The sequence below is a fragment of the Amborella trichopoda genome, chromosome 12, assembly GCF_054954075.1.
Source record: "Amborella trichopoda isolate Santa Cruz 75 chromosome 12, AtrichopodaSantaCruz75HAP2 v2.0, whole genome shotgun sequence".
NCBI classification, from domain to species: Eukaryota; Viridiplantae; Streptophyta; class Magnoliopsida; order Amborellales; family Amborellaceae; genus Amborella; species Amborella trichopoda.
Window position 1 is genome coordinate 23,639,287 of NC_142347.1, and position 20,034 is coordinate 23,659,320.

Sequence of the window (20,034 nt, forward strand, 5' to 3'; positions counted from 1 at the left end):
AGGACTAAGACTGAGCAGTTTAGAGTCCATGCAGTATGGACCGAGGCTGAACTATTTAGGGTCACGCAATATGGACCGAGGCTGAGCAATTTAGGTTCATGCAGTATGGACCGAGGCTGAGTAGGTTTGGGTCAGGTAGTATGGATCGAGGCTGAGCAGCTTACGGTCATGCAGTATGGACCGAGCCTGAGCAGTTTAGGTTCATGCAGTATGGACCGAGGCTGAGCTGTTTAGGGTCATGCAAAATGGACTGAGCTTGAGCAGTTTAGGTTCACGCAGTATGGACGGAGGCCGAGCAGAGTAGCATCATGCATTCTTGACGAGGCTGAGAGGTTTAGGGTCTTGCAGTATGGACCAAGGCTGAGCAGTTTTTGGTTAGGCACTATGGATCGAGGCTGAGCAACTTAAGGTCAGCCAGTATGGACCGAGGCTGAGCAGTTTAGGATCATGTAGTATGGACTGAGGCTGAGCAGTTTAGGATCATGCATTATATACCGAGCCTGGGTAGTTAATAGCCATGCATTGTGGACCGAGGCTTAACAAATTAGGGTCATGCATTTTTTACCAAGGCTGAGAAGTTTACAGCGACGCAGTATGACCAATAGAGAACGAGGTTGAGTAGTTTAGGGTCTTGTACTATGGACCTAGGCTGAGCAGTGTATGAGCTACCACGCAACGGCTTTGCGCTAGCACGCAACAAGCAAACGGATGCACTACTGTGCAACGGCTTTCGCACTAGCGTGCTCTCCCGTTGCTTGGTGTAGTTTTCTTTGCTTCAACAATGAGGGCTTTGACATTACTTGGCTACCTAGTGGAGCGAGTGCTTGCTTTGATGTGTAGCAAGTGGAGTAGACCTCACGAGCTCTTTGGCTCGCTCCGTGCTTACGCACCTCACTCGCTTTCGGGAGTTAAATTTGTAACTTTTTGTTATGTTCATGTAGTGATATTATCTCTTTCCAATAGTACTACCCTGTACGTAGTCTCTGTCTAGGGAGACAGGTGCGGTAGAGAGGTTCCCCACTTCGATTCTCGTCCCACTAGCATCTCCGATCCAAGATCAGGGATTACTACGTCAGGTCTTTTCTTCGGTCCAGAGCCGGCCGGTAGTCGGTAATGGACCTACTTACCTTATCAGCAGCAGAGCTCACCTTTGTTCTATTGGTTTGGTGGGTGGCTACCAAGACGATTTCTTTATGCCTATCAATGGACCTCGAGATGCTAATCCACGAAAAACGATACAGTAAATGAGAAAGAACTCATATACGGAACGAGGGCAACTTGTGGAAATACATCAGTTTCTTACTCATACAAATGAATTATTTCTTTGCAACTTGGACAACTTATAATTATGTTTGTCCCGCATATCACTAGGAAGATCGAGATCTTTACAAAAGGCTTTACAAAGCTTTCGTCTCAATTCATATTTAGCCGCGAGCAAATAATGTTTGTGATCTCGTATTTTTCGCTTCTCTGACCTCTTACTGATAATCCCCCTCATCGTTTTGCAAAAAGCCGCTCCACGGTGGTAAAGTCTCATCTTGTGTGTTGGCTAAAGTGACCATTGTCACATCGAACCCTTGAATATGCTCGAAGATCTCGAAATGATCTTCCAGTTTTGGGGATAATTCGCAAAACTCCGTTTTCCTCGAGAATCGACATTACAGTCGAGATTCTGAGCAAAAAATTAGACATTCCGTGCTCTCAGAGAGTGCTTTGTCGTGCTAGGTCAGTAACATGTCCAGTATCTTTTTCGGACCCCAAGAATTGATTGGATCAAAACAACTTTCCTGTTGAACCCCTTTGTGTCTGTACGAATCTCTGACCATGCGGAATCTCCATGGCCCATCTTCCATTTTTTATTCTGAAATCAGAGGTGCCTTTGGAAGTACTACAACGAATATTAATACTTAATAATACTACTACTACTACAAATAGTAGTAGTAGTAGTAGTATTAATATACTAGTACTACTACAAATAGTTGTAGTTAAAGTACTACTAATAGTAGTAGTAATAGTATTACTAAAAGTACTAGTACTAATAGTACTAATTCCACTATTAGTACTACTATAATAGTACTACTAAGACAAATCAGCCTCGGTCCATACTGCTTCACCCTAAACTGCTCAGCCTCAGTCCACACTGCATGACCATAAAGCGTCGGTCGATACTGTGTGACCCTAAACCGCTCAGCCTCAGTCCATACTGCATGACCCTGAGTCCATATTGCATGACCCTATACAGCTCATCGTAGGTCCACACTATATGAACCAATGTTACGCTACCTCGGTCCATACAGCATGAGTCTAAACTGCTCAGCCTTGGTTCATACTACATGACCCTAAACTGCTCAGCCTCAGTACATACTGCATGACCCTAGACAGCTCAGGTTCAGTCCATACTGCATGACCCTAAACTTCTCAGCCTCAGTCCACACTGCAAGACCTAAACTTCTCTGCCTTGGTCCATACTGCATGACCCTAAACTGCTCAGCCTCGGTCCATATTACATGACGCTAAACTTCTCAGCCTCGGTCCATACTCTATATTCCTAATTTTCTCAGGCTCGGTCCATACTGCATGACCCTAAACAGCTCAGCTTCAGTACATACTGCATGACCCTAAAGTGGCCAGCCTAGGGCTATACTGCAGGACCCTAACTACTCAGCCTCGGTCCATACTGCATGACCCTAAACTGCCCACCCTAGATCCCTACTGCATGACCCTATATAGATGAGCCTCGTTCCATACTACTTGACCCCTAAACTGCTCAACCTCGGTCCACACTGCATGACCATAAAGCCTCGGTCCATACTGCATGACTCTAAACTGCTCAGCCTCAGCCCATACTGCGTGACCCTAAAATGCTCAACCTAGGTCTGTATTGCATGACCCTATGCTGCTCAGGCTCGGCACATACTGCATGACCCTAAACTGCTCAGACTCGGTCCATATTGAATGACCCTAAACTGCTTAGCCTCGGGCCATGCTGCATGACCCTTAACTGCCCAGCCTCGGTCCATACTGCAAGACTCTAAACTGCTCTGCCTCGGTCCATACTGTATCACCTTGAACTACTCAGTCTCGGTCCATAACGCATGACCCTAAACTGCTCAGCCTCGGTACCTACTGCATGACCCATAACTGGTCACCCTCAGTACATACGGCGTGACCCTAAATTAATCCATGAGTTTGAGGTCCATGCAGTACCAATGCATACTAGCGTTTGTACTGCATGGACCTCGCTTAGAGGTCCATGTACATACATGGATATAGTATGTATGTACTACGTACGGTTTAGGGTCATGCAGTATGGACCGAGGCAGAGTAGTTTCGAAGGAGCAGTTTAGGGTTGGTACATACTACATGACCCTACATACTATGTAAATACATGTATGTACATAGTATGTATGGACATACTATGAAGTATGTACAAAACTACATAGTATGTATGTACATACAAACTATGTATGTCGTACAGTATATAGTATATACATACTACATGCTGTATGTACATAATATGTAGTACATACATATTATGTATGTACTACATATGTAGTACATAGAATGTACTACTTCTATGTAGTACATAATATGTAGTAGATCATATTATGTATATACTACATATGTAGTACATAGAATGTACTACATATGTAGTACATAGAATGTTCTACATAGTATGTAGTACATAGTGTGTACTACATAGTATGTAGTACTACATATATACTACATAGTAGGTAATACATATTATGTATGTATTACTATGTAGTACATGGTTGTAGTACTACATAGGTAGTACGCCATATGTAGTACTATGTAGTACAACCATATGTAACACTACTATATATTGCATAGTACGTACTATGTACTACAACCATATGTAGTACATATTATGTTGTACTACATGCAGTATGTAATACTACATACTATGTAGTACTAGTATGTACATACTGGGTACATACTACATAGTACTACATATAGTACTATGTACATACTATGTAGTACTATATAGTATGTACTATGTAGTACATAATATGTACATACTATGTAGTACTACTACGTATATACTAGTACATAGTATGTATTAGTTTTTACATAATACATATGTACATAATAGTACATAGTATGTACTACATAGTATTAGTATGTAGTATGTACTATGTTCATACGTAGTACATAGTATGTACGTACTAGTACTACAAAGTAGTAGTATGTACATATGTACTACATAGTATGTACATACTATGTACTAAATATGTACAGGTATGTTATGTACTATGTAGTACATAATACTAGTAAGTACATATGTACTACATACTAGTACTAAATAGTTTTTCATATGTAGTACTACATAGTAGGTATATACTACATAGCACATAGTATGTACTATGTAGTACTACATAAGTATGTAGTACATAATACTATGTAGTACTACATATGTATGTACTATGTACTACATAGTACGTACTACATATTACGTACTATGTACTACATAGTATGTACTATGTAGTATTAGTATGTACTAGTACTACATACTAGAATGTAGTACTAATAGTAGTAGTACTAGTACATACTACTAATAGTAGTACTAGTACATATGTACTAGTAATAATAGTACTAGTAGTATGTACTACTACTAGTACTAGTACATATGTAGGAGTACTAGTACATACTACATAAGTATTAGTACTACATATTAGTACTACTAATTGTACTACTATAGTCCTAGTAGTACTAATAGTAGTTCTAGTAGTGTACTAGTAGTTCTAGTAGTACTAGTAGTAGTATTACATACTAGTATGTAGTAGTACTAGTAGTAGTACTACTAGGACTAGTACATATGTACTAGTGGTAATAGTACTAGCTGTATGTACTTCTACAAGTACTAGTACATATGTAGTAGTACTAGTACATACTACATACGTACTTATACTAAATACTAGTACTAGTAGTAGTACTACAGTAGTTTTAGTAGTACAACATACTAGTACTACTAGTAGTACTACATACTAGTATTATTAGTAGTACTACATACTAGTATTACTAGTAGTATTATATAGTAGTACTCCTTGTAGTACTAATAGTAGTTCTAGTAGTACTACTAGTAGTACTAGTATGTAGTACTACATACTAGTATGTGGTACTACATAGTAGTACTACATACTAGTATGTGGTACTACATAGTAGTACTTGTAGTAGTATTACATACTAGTAAGTAGTACTACATACTACATACTAGTATATAACACTACTAGTAGTACTCAGCTTGCATCCATAATAGATGACCCCATACTGTTCAGCCTCGGCTCATACTGCGTGACCGTAAACTGCTCAGTTCTACATGTATACATATGTAGTACTAGTACAAACTAGTACATAATGTAGTATGTACTACTAGTACATATGTGTACTAGTACATGTGTACTTGTAGTACATCAGAAGAGAAAATCTGAGAGAAAAACTCAGAGAGTAAACCCTAAGCTAAGTCTGAGAACAATAGTTCTAAGTCATTTCTAGGGCACAACCACCCCACTCAATCAAAACTTGCTAGTCGACATCCGAATCAGATAGGCAAAGCGGACGCTGATGATGATACGAGCGAGCCCTCGAAAGCTCGAGAGTCCTAGGCCATCCGGCCTGGTTTGGTATCACTTTCTTCCTTTGTTTTACTGTTTTAATTTTATTTTGATCTTATTTTTATTAGTTTTCTTAAAAAATCGTGTTTTGATGCTTTGGATCATGCAAGCTCAACCACAGATCTGAGAGCAGATCTGCTCGTTTCCGGGCAGATCTGCCCGCAGATGTAAATTTGATTTGTCCCACTTTCTTTACCATTTTATTTCTTACATTTTAATTTAATTTGTCGTGTTCAGATCTAAGAGATCTTCATTTCTTTATCTGTCTTATTTTAATCATAAACAACTTGTTTTGCTAGTTTCTCCTTTTTTATTTTCTATATTCACACATCAGTTATGGCTGCTGGATTCTGTAACCCATTCACCTGAATCGGGGATTTTCTTATCCCCTCATTCGTGAGTTTCCTCAGAGAACAAGTTCCTCTAACTTCATTCTTATGAGCAAAGACCCTCGGGTCTAGCTCCCAGGTCTTAACCTAGATTAGCGCGAGGAGGGACCTAAAAGTCCCTAACTCCCCATCTCCTTGCTCTGGTGGAACCTCCACCAATACGCCTTGCAACACATCTGGTTCCCCACATAGCATGCACCCTGCCGCTGGCAAGTCACTTGTCGGTTGTATTGCTAAGGTACGCTAGAAGGCTGCCCAGTCCCTCTCTGCAAAGGGCAAGGAAGTTGTCATTGTTTCAGTTGGTCGCCATAAGGCTACCCCCCACATTACTGCACCACCACCAGTCTCTATCCCTAAAGGCTAAACACATTAAGGCGGAGACCCTGCAACCTCCAACCCTAACACACACCATAAGGCTCGTGGGTCATCCACTCGAGCCACACCTCGGGGTAACCCTTACGTTACCTTGAATCAGCACCCAAGATCATACTTTCCAAGGCCGGGTCCTTCATAGGATGCTCATATGCATCTCACTGTTTGGGGCAACGCCTTCAGTGCACCAACCCAAGTACACAGGAGACGACCTCCTCATTCTCCTACTCAGCACACACAAGTACACCCTGTAAGGGGCAGGTCTCCACCTGTTATCTTGCAGACAATTGCTCGTAGTCCTCGGCCTCTTAAGGGCAGACCACTTGCTCGAGCCCGGGCTGACCCCTAGGTCACCCGTGATCCTTCTACAAGGGGCACACATGCATCGCCATCACAGACATCCCCTCGCCCTCGACTTAGGTGTCCTCATGCGTCAACCATGCTTTTGCCTACTCCTCCTTCTTCGAGCAAGCTCCTTCTACCTTAATACTCGAAGACCTTCCCCAAGAGTACCATCCTGAACCAGCCTCGTCACTTTGCTCATGTCTCCGGAGCCCACAAGAGAGCTCGGTGCAAAGACCTGATTGAAGATCGATGCCTTCATCCTCCCCGACCCAAGATGACTCGAATCCCTGACCCTCATCCTTTACCGCACCTGATCGAGACAACCCTCTCTTGTGCAAGAAGAGCCGACAAGCCGCAGTCCTAATCACAGTTATGGTGTGAGGTCCATCAAAACCTCAAGGCTAAACGTGATAGGGGTCTTCGAATTCTCACAAAGCAAGTCATCGAGGTGGTCAGCGTAATCATCAGAGAACCGGCTCTGATGACCCTCTTCGCTTGAACCCTTCTACCCTCTTCGGATGACGAAGCTTGAAGAAAATCTCCATGAGCCTTGCACTGTGGTTAATGTTGTCGAAAGTGACCTAGCCGCTCATAAGCCATGGTCCGAAGACCGTCGAGAACCGGTCCTCACGCTCTAGACATACAAAAGTCGAGTTCAGTCAGAGCATGCTGACCCCCTACTAACTAATGTGCCGCGTGCGACCCTCAAGTTTGTAAGCCCTCGACCGCAATTAAGGCTGACCTCCCAAGAGAAACAATCAGCGTAATGGTTATAAAGGAACCTGACTCGTATGAAGACCTCATGGATAAGTTTGAAGACATGGTGCGCATGATGATGGAGAAGATTGATCATATAGATGCCGCACGATAATCAGGTCACCATGAGGTCAATTTCCACCACTCAGATGGTGCACCTCCAAGGCAGCCCCTTCCCTCTGCCTCACAGGACAACTTTGTCCCTCACCCCATCTCACAGGCAGACATAGATGCTACGGTGACCCATTGCCTAAAGAACAGGTAAATTTCGGGGCTACAAGGTGCAATGCCTTATCAAAGGCCGTACCCTTCATATATTGACCAGGTCTCGTTTCCCTCAGATTACAAGAAAGGGAAGTTTCCCTATTTCAAAGGGACCGCATCCCCGAACTAGCATATCCCCCATTTTTAGGCAGCATATCTGTCAGTCTGATTGGAGACCCTTGATGACCTAGCTTTTCAATGGTATGCTCAACTCCCTCCAAATTCAATATATACTTGGGAGGAAATGGAGAATTTGTTCCGCCAGTGGTTCTATGAGGTCGAGAAAGAAGTTCAAACAATTGAACTTCCCACCCTGACTCAAGATCCCGATGAGCCCGTGGACCACTTCATATCAAGATGAACAAATTTAGTCGCTCGCCATCCCAATCCTTTGCCTGAGAAGGAAGCAGTTCAAATTTACGTACGGAACATGCAACTTGAGATCACTTTACACATCGAGGCCTCTAATCCAACATACATGTTAGAGCTGATCTCCAAATCAGTCTGCATAGAAAGTCTATCATGCCACCACAGCGAGTCACAACAACTATCTGCAAGTTCAGGGAACAATCGGAGTAATGGTAGCTCTTGGACTAACACCTAGGGCAGCCAACAGAAAGGAGTGATCAGTGCAGCTGTCACGGTCACTGACCAAAAGAAAGCTCCATCCCAAAATTTGGACCTCTCTAAAGGTGTGAGCATGACAAAGATAACGTCCTGGTGGGAAAGCAACAACAGTCGTACAACTGAGTACCCCCGCCAGCGAATCTTAATCAGGATGATTATTTCACTAGGCATAAGAACAAAGTCTACCCCTTTGATAAAAAATGGGTCCCTTGTTGGAACAAAACATGATCGAGCTTCTAGAAGCCAAGTTCCCTGAGCAAGCTGGGCTCGACACCTAGGAAAATTATTGGGCCTACCATCAAAGGATTAGTCACCCCACAGATGACTGCTACATGTGAAAAGATATTATCGAGGCCCTTATCCAGAAGGGTCAGATAAAACTCGAAGAGTTAAAGAAGGAATTAGGGGCATCAGAAGCCTCACATGCAGTAACCATCCAAGTGGAAGTTGAAGCCCCTGGTATCCTTCATGCCTTCTTTGTTATAATGCTTCAGAAAGGCCTAATCACAGCGAAATAGGTAAGGAAACCTTGACGCCCTTGCTAAGGGGACTGAAGACCATTGGTGCCCATATCTCCTGGTATGGGGTCACTACCTGTGATAATGCACCAGTTTCCATCATATATTTGCAAAGAAAATGCGGGAATGTCAGGAGTTTTACAACGTCCCAATAAGTGGTCCCCAAGCCACTGCTCTGCTAATACAAGAGGATCTCCCAACACAAGACCTTCCTAATAATGAGTCAGATTCTACTAAACCTTCGACTTCCCAGCTAGGGATAGTCCACCATGGGTGAAGCAAGCTCTAGTCCTTAAGACGAGAAGAAGTTTGCCAAGCTAGGGCTGTTCACAAGCCTAGCAAGACGAATCAAACACCACCTCAGAAAACCAAAAGGAGATGGGCACCAAGGGCTGTTTTCTAGAGAAACAGGACAACTCAACCTCCAGTTGAGAAGGGATTTCTAAGGCCCCTTCCCCCACTGCCAACTTTGCTGGACTTTATCTATGGCACGATCCTTCTTCCTTCTCCATCTTGTCAAGAAGACGTCCCTAAGTCATCTTCTCCTCAGAACATGTCCAATGAGGGTGATGATATTAAAAGCACTCCCCAATGGTCTCAGCAAGGGAAAGACCTAAAATACTCCCTGCATAAATCAACCCTAGTTATGACATAAAAAGCTGCCTATATCGGTCCGATGAGGGAAATGACCATAAAATTTCCCCACTTTCTGACCCTTCTCCTTCTTCTTCTTCTACTGCTCATCTTTCTTCACCTATATCTCCTGTAGGTACAACATTGAAATGTTTGGACTTCGGGGCTCTCAACATAGAATTCGAAGGGATCAACATAAGCAGGATGCAACGAAAATGATTGAGAAAGACCTTGGCACAGGTAGTAGGATTCGTTACAAGTGTTGTTGCCTTAGCAGCTAAAGCCAAGGCAGAGCCACCTTCTTCAAAGAAGCACAAAAAGTCGAAGCCAAAGAAATCTCAGTGCCGCCCTAAGCCCGAATCTGAGCAGAGACTAAGAGAATCAAGAGGATAAAGTTTCTACTCTCAAGAAGCTTGCCACATGGTGTAAATCTCAAGAGCATCACCCATCACAAGGCAGATAAATCTCAAATCGAGGAGGACGCTACAACCTCCACTGTAGAAGTCTAGCACCTTGAAGTTTCTTGGTCTGCCACTACCCCCTAATCCAAAGCCTAATATGTCTATCTCACAGCTCCCTGGGCTCCTTCCCAAACCCAATACCTCAAACAATCCAGCTATTCTCGAATTCCCTAGGACACCGCTGATCCCATATTCTCAATCACTTTCAAAGCCTCAGACCTCTATCACCCGAACTAAGCCTGTTGTGCAATGGAGTTAGCTAGTAGGACAAAATAAACCTCTTCCCCCCAAACCTGCTCCCCAACCCAACATACCACGCAAACCAATGGCAGGACTAGGTGCACAAGGCCTTGATCAAGAAAAGGTGAAATATGATGTGATAAGGAATCTACAAAAGCTTCAAGATCTCCTCAATATCTATGATGCCCTCATGCTCTCAAAGGATTACCGGATGGCTTTGGTTTAGGCTCTCTCTAACCGGAGGTGTACGAGACCAAAGTAGAACCTATTGAAGTGGACCCGTCGATTTAAGAAGGATGTATGCCAATCACCTTTTCAGAGGATGATCTGCAGTTGGGAGAAAAGTTTCATAATCACCCTCTCCTTGTCACTGGAAAATTACATGCATGCCCCATCAACTGAATTATGTTAGATGGAGGGTCGACAGTCAAGCTTATTCCAAAGAGGATCCTTACTCGATTAGGGTTAATGTCCAAAGGTCTTACTCCGACCCACGTCACAGTTCAAGGGTTCAACCAGTCAAGAGAGAAGCTAGCTGCCACAATTCGCCTTCATTTTAAGATCGGTGAGCTGAATGATTACGTCTAGTTTCATGTAATTGACACCGACACTTCCTACAACATTCTCCTCTATCGGCCATGGCTCCATGACAAGGGAGTGGTTCCATCGATGTTGCACCAATGCTTCAAGTATAGATGAGACGGGAGACAGCATACGATCTATGTCGACAAAAGAACGTTCCTTGTAGCCGAAACTCAGTACGTCGATGCTAAATATTACTTCACCGATCTGATGTCCCCTCAAAAGTTGAATGATGGAGGTCACAAGTCTACAATGAAGACAACATCTTCGCCTCATGAAGATGTTGAGGATGTTGGGAGAACATTGGTGAACATGTTGAAAGAAGAAGAAAGGCAGGGCAGAATTTTACATTAATTCTAACATCCCAACCATCATTCCTGAAGAAACTCCTTCTTCACTTGAAAAGGTGTCTTTGCCCTTTGCCCCCATTTTTGAGCCACCTTGGCTGGAAGATGAACCAGAGGTCATTCCTCAGATTGAACAAGTCATGGAGATAGAATTCTCGACTCCAAAGATCACTTATATGCCGGACCATTAGAAAGTCCTGCATGTCCCCATTGCACTCTTGAAAGCAAAAGTGGAACGCCAACCGTCATGACAGATTTTTTAGAATATGGTTGCTATAAGTATAGAGGATGCTCCTCGAATCAGTGACCAGCCACAAGTTCTACACTTTCTTAGTTTGATCGGAGGAGAGCAGTTTGAGAAAGGCCATTCTTCTTCCCCTCATGGGCAGGATCCCCTAGCAAACTTACGAAGCGAAGTTCGCAGTCTCCAAAGTCAATTGGAGGTCATTCGTATTGCTTCAAAACTTCTCAAGGAGTTCGTGCCTGAGGCCAAAAGCAATGATGGGTTTGAAGTGAATGCACCACTAATGGAGGCCGAAGCTCCTCCTGACTGAACTATTTATAGTGAGTAGGCTCACCAAATGATGAGGAAAATGAACTATGAGCCCTTGTCCAATCAAACTTTGAAAGGAGAAAAGCAGTGACTCCCCATTTTGTAGCTATACAAGCCACGAAAGCCCGTCATAGGGCTAAACAAGGCCTAGGGTATTAATATATCGAGAGGTGTTTAAAAAAATTCACATGAGGTACAAAAAGTAAGAGAAGAATGAAATCATTTAGCAAATTCAATCAGAAGAAAAAAAGAAGCACTTTATTCATCAGTTAAAACTTTTACAAGTGCTGATAAAAGAAAAAAAAATTTAAAAAATGATCAATTATTCTATTGATCTCTGCACTGCACATCGCATGAGAAGTCTCGGTGCCCTAGACACACTCTCTCAATTCGACCACCATTTGGGTCTCCTCCTCCATCAACACAATTTCAGAGTCAATGGTTCAAGTGAGTTCAGAGAAATTTGTAACCAAAGAGGTCTCCATGGCCCTCCTTTAGATCATCTCTGTCTGAAGACCAACGAATTCCTGCCTCGTTATTCGCATCTACTCTCTTATTTCAATCATCCTCTTGTAGCTAGCTACCTTGTGCCTCCCTCTTGAGATCCTGCTGACAGCCAGTCATCGTGGCCTTCTTCTCAATGCAAGAATCTATTTTCTTGTGATGACGCAAGATTGACCCCTCTAAGGAGGCTAGCCTGTTGATTTCCACCTCATGATGTAGTATTCCCGACCGTCAGCTCACCAACTCATTCAGGGTTGCATCAAAATGGGAAAGGACTTCTAGTGCACTCACAATAGCAGTGGTCGCAGCAAATTCCCTTAGTTTGGCCAACGCCTCGCCCAGCTCATTGAAAGTAGCTCTCTTAAACCCTGAAGGCCTGCTCGAAGCATGCCTGTAATCTCGGGCCTAGATGATGGTGCTGGATTACTACTACTGAAGAGGATTTGGCATCAAGGACCAGGCTTGTCGAAGTGATAGTCATCTGAGCCACTGGCTCCTTTGGAACGATGGCAAAGTCCAGAGCTTCTTGGCCCTCAGATTCAGAGGCAGCCAGCCTCAACCTGCCTGGGTTCTTCAATACCAGCCTCGTTGCATTGACCCTCGCTTATGGAGGCCTCCACTTATGTCCCAACGGCTTCCAAAGAAACATGTTCCCCATGCTTCTCACCCTCCTGAACTTCCATGTCAACATAACATTGGCTAGTTCAGAAGCTGCCTCTTCCCTTTGGCCTTCACCACTCGTCAATTCAGCCCCACCCTTGGTTTCTTCCATCTAGCCTACACCCTCAATAGCCAGAACCTCAGCGACGAAAATTTCAACCCCTTCATCTTCATGATCTGTGCCCTCGAGGGCAGCGGCCTCTTGATACTGAGGGGCATCATTAACTACAGGCCCTTCTTCTTGAATCATAGCCCCTACCTTAGTCGGGACATTAAACCCTTGAAGCATAAAGGCCACATCAGCATCAGATTCCTTTCTGGAGCAGTTGCTTTGCGACCTCCAGCCTTGTCAGTCTCCATCGGAGCTAGCTCTGACTTAAGAACGACCCTTGGACAAGGCGCCTCCCTAAGATCTGGAGGCACTTCCTGGTCAGAAGGAATAACAATGAGCTCAAAAGGGATGGATTCGTTTGCTTCAGTCTCTGAAGAAGAAGAAGACAATTCAGGAGAGACAGAAGATGGTGGAAAAAGTGCAGAAGGTGAAACAGGTGGAGTTGCTAAATGATCAGAGCAGGAAGAGCTACTTCTTAGTTCTGAGATCACAGGAAGATTGACACCTCTACACCTCCAAGTACGCCCACTAACTGGAGATGACACACGAATGTCAGTAGCGGTGGAGCATTTCATTTCTTTCCCGCTGCGGAAAAAGGAGCGGCTGCTTTAGAATTCCCCCTAGAGAGGGGCCCTCATCTAGTCTACTATGAGGATCACTGCCAATCAGCACGTTCAGGTCCTGTGTGGGATGCTTCTCATAACCAAGGACCTGTTGGCCCTCATCCCATTCAAATTTGGAATTGCATTAATCAAAGACGCTCTCAGTTTTTGTTTCATGGCTAGAAATTCTGGCAAGACATCATAGGTCTCTATCTCTCGAGGGATCCCTAGATCTTGCCATTTAGAGGGATATTCAAAGGCAAAGACTTCGTTAGGAGCAGGAGGATCCACCACTCTCCTCTGCCTAGTCTCCTAGCGCCAGTTGCCATTCTTTCCTTTCCAAGGGTGATCCTCATCCTAATATCCCTTGTTGGTGATCCTCCACTAGTTTGCGTAGGCCTTGGTCATCAGACCCTCCAACCAAAGTGAGGTTACACATACTTGCTGATCTATGTCATTTCTAGCCATGTGGACCAAGCGGTCTGTATATGTTCTGGTAGCTAGCACTCATGAAGGGTCCCAAGCTCTTTCGGCTTCCCTACGTTTACTCTGCGTTGGCGCTTTTCGAAGAACACTAAGATGGGGCTGCCCTGATCAAGCCCATTATGACGGGCGAAGTGGTGGGGGAAATATCCTTCTAATCTGGCACTGTACGAAGTCTAGTAAGGCAGAACTTGTCCTTCAATGCTCAGAATGAACATGAGTTCCCTGATGGTCGTTGGAGCACCGTCTAGCTCCTTCCCCAGTTCATCAACAAAATCATGATCAGTGAAACTCCCAACTAGAAATGGGACCCACCGCATATTCAAAGAGTCATTCCCAAATAAGCCTCGAGCTTTCCCAGGCTGTGAATGATAGCCTTTTGGCCAGCAATCCTCATCAAGAAGGGCCACAATTTGTTCCCTGTACCCTGGCTCCTCACATAAGTGCTAGGGAAATAAACCCCTAGCCACCCATACACGTAATGAATGGGGATTGGAGTCTTAAAATTCCCTGAAAATTCCTCTCATCCTACAGTTCTATTCCCTCCCTCTTTGCATTTGTAGGCCTTTCCATGGGAGATGGCCCCAAAGCCGTGATAAATGTTACACAAGACTGGTAGGGCAAGGGCATACTCACGCCCTCTGGCCATGTCGTAGGCTACATACATTACGCCTGGATGAATAAGGGCATACTCACGCCCTCTGGCTATGTCGTAGGCTACATACATTACGCCTGGACGAATATCGCCTGCCCACCCAGGGAGAACGAACTTGCACAAAAATAAGGCCAAATATGCAACTAGGAAGACACAGTCATCTCTTGTCTTAGATTGATACACGGGAGGTGTCCCCTTCACAACTGCCTTCCCTTTTCCTTTCGGAGCACCCCAACCACCTTCGAAATAGTCCCACAAAAGAATTTCACCCATTTGGTGAAGGTTACTCGACCATTGCTACATTTAGCATGAACTAATTTGTAAGCCTCGAAGATATTTTGAAGACTGGCAGGCGGTTTTTCATCCCCCCAGCTAGCACCAACAAAGATGACCGAGTTCGGAGGAACGAACTCGTCATACATGGCCCCAATCATCGGAAGGCCCTTAACAAAAGGAAGATCTAGCAAAGAGATTCCTGCTTCCCCAATTCCAAGAAGCCAGGTATTACAAATGTGACTCCAGGTCTCCAGTAATACTTTTGACAATATTAAAGCATCGGTCATAATAGCTACCCAAACACTGGATCGCTGCTAGCAGAGAAGTACGTGCAAGAATATTTATGTGCGATATTAATAAATTGGCAGTTCAGGAAGTGTATCCCTTTAATTGTTGATGCTCCTCCTGTATTCGAAGGTCTCTTCCTTACGACAGTAGTAGCCCTTTTGTCTGTACCATTCGTTTTCCTAGTGTAGGCAAGTTCTCCTCAAAAGCTATGTTCTTGTGCATACAATGAAGGAGCGCCACCTCTTATTTGATTCTAACATTGCCGTCATTACCCTCACGGACTTTAAAACGACCTGGTCAGTAATAAATGTGACACTGAGAGGCCACTCTGGTTCGCATTCAGGCCTTGTTAGCTAAATGGGCTTTCCCTCTTGTAAATGTCTCACCGGTAAAGTTATCAGTACCGACCACTCCACCTCTAGGAAGATTCTTCACATCAGGAATTCGGTAAGAAGAACCAACCATTATAAAAGGGTTCATAGGTTTACTCCCAAATCAAAATTTTTAAGGCACTGGATCAGCGCCGACTGTGCACTCAAAGCTTTGTATCAGCTGTGTCCACTAATGCTTAGCACCCCTTGTGTCTGCAGAAAACCTTGGAACCGACTGTGTCCGCTAATGCTCAGCACCAGTTGTGCACTCAAAGCTTAATGTCGGCAGTGTCCGCTAACCCTTTGCACCGGCTATTACCTAACCTTTAGCGCCAGCAGAGCACTCAAACCTTAGCGCCAGTTATGTCTGTCAATGCTTAGCGCCGGTTGTGCTTGCCAATTCTTAGCACCAGCTGTGTTTGCCAACGTCTAACGCTGGCTGTGTTCAAATCTTTCACACATTCCATGGATTTTACTTGTGCCACCTTGAGCCCTGCTACGTCGCCTGACAACCATCGCCACGTCCCTCTACACTGCCTGACACACGAATGAATAGAAACCCTCTCCTACCCTGTAACTGTCTGGTTTCAGCAATGGTCCGTTTTCCCTGTTCCCTTCAAACTTCCATCGAAAACCCACTATGAGACTTTCCCTGCCTAAGTCTTGGCAGGAAAGTCACTAAAACACCACCGAAAAATCTCTGCAATGCCACTTAGTTACTGAGAAACTACTGAAAAGCACCGAAAAAATCTCGGCATTGCCACTAAGTGATTGAGAAACTACTGAAAACCACCAGAAAATCTCTGCAACTCCCCCAAGTTGTCAGAAAAACCATGTTCTCCAGCTGGAAAACTGCTAGAGCCAGTAGAAAGCCCCACACAACCTGTTGCTGCAACTCTCATCTCCTTTATCCTTTCTCTCTTCTACTCACGAAAACCACAACAAAACTCCCCGATAGCTTCTCTGCGCCGACTGCAAGTCCCTGTAATGTCACAAATTCTGGCAAAATCCCTGTTAAACTTTTCAGAACCTTCCCTTTTTGTTAATAAAACTGTTGCAAATCCTCAGCCGGAATCCCTGGTTGCCTGCTTCTCACCACTAAAAAGCTTTACCTCAAGTTTTTTTTAACCTTTGATGAAAAATGGGGAAAAAATGGGGTTTTACCCCCTTTATAGAGCCGATGTTTCCCTCAAATGTCCCTCACAAACAGGGAATTCCAACCATGTCTTGGAAGGTCAAATGTGGATGGGCCGGACCGGGTCGGGTTTTGACCTGACGCTTAGGCAAAGTCTCATTGCCACCTCATAAAATGCCACGCAACAAAGACTAGGATCAGGTCGGGCTCGGGTCATGGCCCGAATATTAACCCATACTTTGTGCCGGCTATGCGGTCGAAGTCAGCTAGCGTTGGCTGTGTGTTCATGGTTGATATCACCGTGTCTTCAAAAAGTCTAGTCTTGGCTATGTTTATCAACACCTACCGCTGACTATGTTCGCCAATGCTTAGTACCAGCTGCGTTTCTACAACCCTAGCACCGGCTGTGTGCTCAGCAACTTAGTGCCATTTGTGTGCTCAGCAACTTAGCGCCGGCTGTGTTCATACAATAGCATGGGCCGTCCTCAGCACTGACTGTGTTTTTAACAAGTTCAATGTTGGCTGGGTTGTTGAGAAGCAATGTTGGCTGTTTTCGGCGTTAGTTGCATTTTTAAAGATTCATCGCCGTCTTAGTACTCAAAAGAAGTAAAGGTTGATGTGCCCGATGCTGACTGCGTTCTAGGTAGTCTACTGTCACACACCCCATGCAAAACGCATTTGTGTCTTATTATTATTATCCCCAGTAAAGTGTTACCTTGACTCTGACCTATTATCCCAAGCAAAGTGGTACGTAGGTCGTTCAAACTCAGGTCATGACTTCTCATCCTCAGTAGGAGAGTTGTACTCATATTACAGCCTTTTATCCCCAGTGGAGTTAGGGTCATTTTTGCTACTGCAACCCCCAGTGGTGCCTCACACTTATTTATTCTTTCATCAAGGATATAAAGACCCACATTTGTCCCTTATCCCCAATGAGGTCGGCATTCCTACCTTAACCTCTTGCTGGTCTTACCTATTTTGCCCCCAGCAGGTCAGATTGTCGTTCACAAACCTATTCCCATGGAGTTTGACCTACATGACGACGCAAGCCACGGTCCGCCCTGCATGATCTTAAACTGCATGGATGACCTTAAACCAGTACCATACTCAGTCCATCGCCTCCACAGACTGCCATTCATCTCTGCCACAGCCTAGCTGTGTGACCCTAAACTAGAGTGCACATTCTGGCTGCATGATGTTAAAAGGCTTCGCATAGGTCCTTTTGGCATGACCTTAAACATAACTTCATAAAAAACAATGGGCATGGTGTATACCTTAACAAGGAAACGCCATGAGTAAAAATGACGGACAACCATGGTCACGAAACCATGAGTAAAAAAGTTTCGTGAAAATAAAAACCCAGGCATTGTGAAAACCCAAAAGGGCACTGTGAGTAAAAATGGAAGATTAACGGTGGACACGGTAAAAAAGGTCATGGGTAAAAGAGCCCTCAAATAAAAGGAAGTTGGTGAAAACTGTCTCTGTAGCGTCGCTTCCCAAGTTCAAATTAAAATCTACAAAGGATGCTTGGACCAATAAACTGGTTGATGTAGCACTCACCTCAACAGGTGGCTTCAGCCCACACTCCAAAAGAAAAATCCCTCGTGTCACAATACCAGGACCCAAAAAATACGAACTTCAAGGCAATGATTTCGACAGCCTGAGCCCAGTTGCAAAAAGGACTTCAAGGATAGAGGATTCCCCAAGAAAGAAAGACAAGTCTCATAAAGAAGAGCATCATTCTTAGGAGGTTTCAAATGTACTCCAAGATGCCGGAGGCTCCTTGAGAAGGCTAAGTCATCCATGACTTTAGACCTGCTATGTAACGACTCTCACAGTAGTGGGTAGGGGTTATACCTAGAGCTGGTCACCTCGATAAACTAAGGTACCCTACCCGCTAAGGAGCAACAGTGCACAACGCAGACGAGTGCTGACGAAAGGCTCTTCAGTAGAACAAACAAGCAAGAAAGTCATTTTGACAAACCAAGGATGCCCATGAAGGCAAGAAACTGACAAAGCTAGGGCAAAACCTGCCAGAGATTTCAAGGTGATGCCTCGCTATGAGGCCGCCTTGCCAAAATCCCTCCCTAGTCGATAAACTCAGACTTTCGGGACCGGCTAACAAAATGCCTCCGACTTGACCTGACAGGATGGGACCTACATAGGTACCCTCCTTGTCAAAAGCAAACCTGGTGTAATAGCAAAAATAGCCAACCAAAGGCCCTTTGGCTATCTATCCAAAGGCAAACAAACCCAGACCAAATGGGAACAACACCCTTCGACATGGCACTAAATTGCTAGACGGGCCTGATTCTGACTGACAAGGTCCGTACGAAATCCTCAACTTCAGAATCACAAATAGTCCACACGAGGGTGAGGACTTCTATAAGAACCCTAAAAAATGTCTCTTCTCCCCCTAAACTCTCCATGGATGGACCCACGGACAATGCATCCCTACGTCTGAGCATCCTAGTTGCACCATTGTGTGAATCTCCTCAGCATTCACGTGGTCCTGTGGCAAGGAAGACAAAAGTACTAAAGCTGAAGGAAAATTTTTTAATGTTGTTCTTCTCGCTTCTCTCAAAGCACAATATTCAGTGGGGCAAGCTGTTTGAACACATTTTTCAGCACCGTGGTCCCCGATGAGGAATAAAGAGGAAGCATGTCAATAAAGTCTACAAACACAGTGGAAATTTGGATAATCTCATAATGGCCCCAGAATTGGTCAACACCTTCATCAGTCTTCCGAAAGGCCACTGCCATGTTTTTTCACCATCAAACATTTCTAAGGCAGCTAACACAAAGATAACATTTCAAAATAATTGGCCTCTAGCACCTTGAAATAGACCCCGCAACTAGAACTATATTTTTGGTACGTCAAACAGCTATGGGGACCACCACCATTGGATCCGATACAGTCGAAAACCCTTATGGGTCAAGTTTCGGCTTAATCGGGCACTCCAAGACAAAGTTATCAGTAAAATACCAAAAGGGTGTAGGTCGTACACTATTCCCGTGTGGCCAACCTGCACCAAACCACATCACCATTAAAGGTGTATGTTCTTACAGTCATGGACAATTACTTTCGGAGCCTATATCTCACCCGTTCCAAGTCAGATCACTCTCAAATTTTGTGAGCCTGCTAATCTCATCAAGATGAGCATTTCAATATGTGGTATGACCTGTAATGTTGCCCGAGCAGGGAGAAAAACTAGAGAGAAGTTGCTG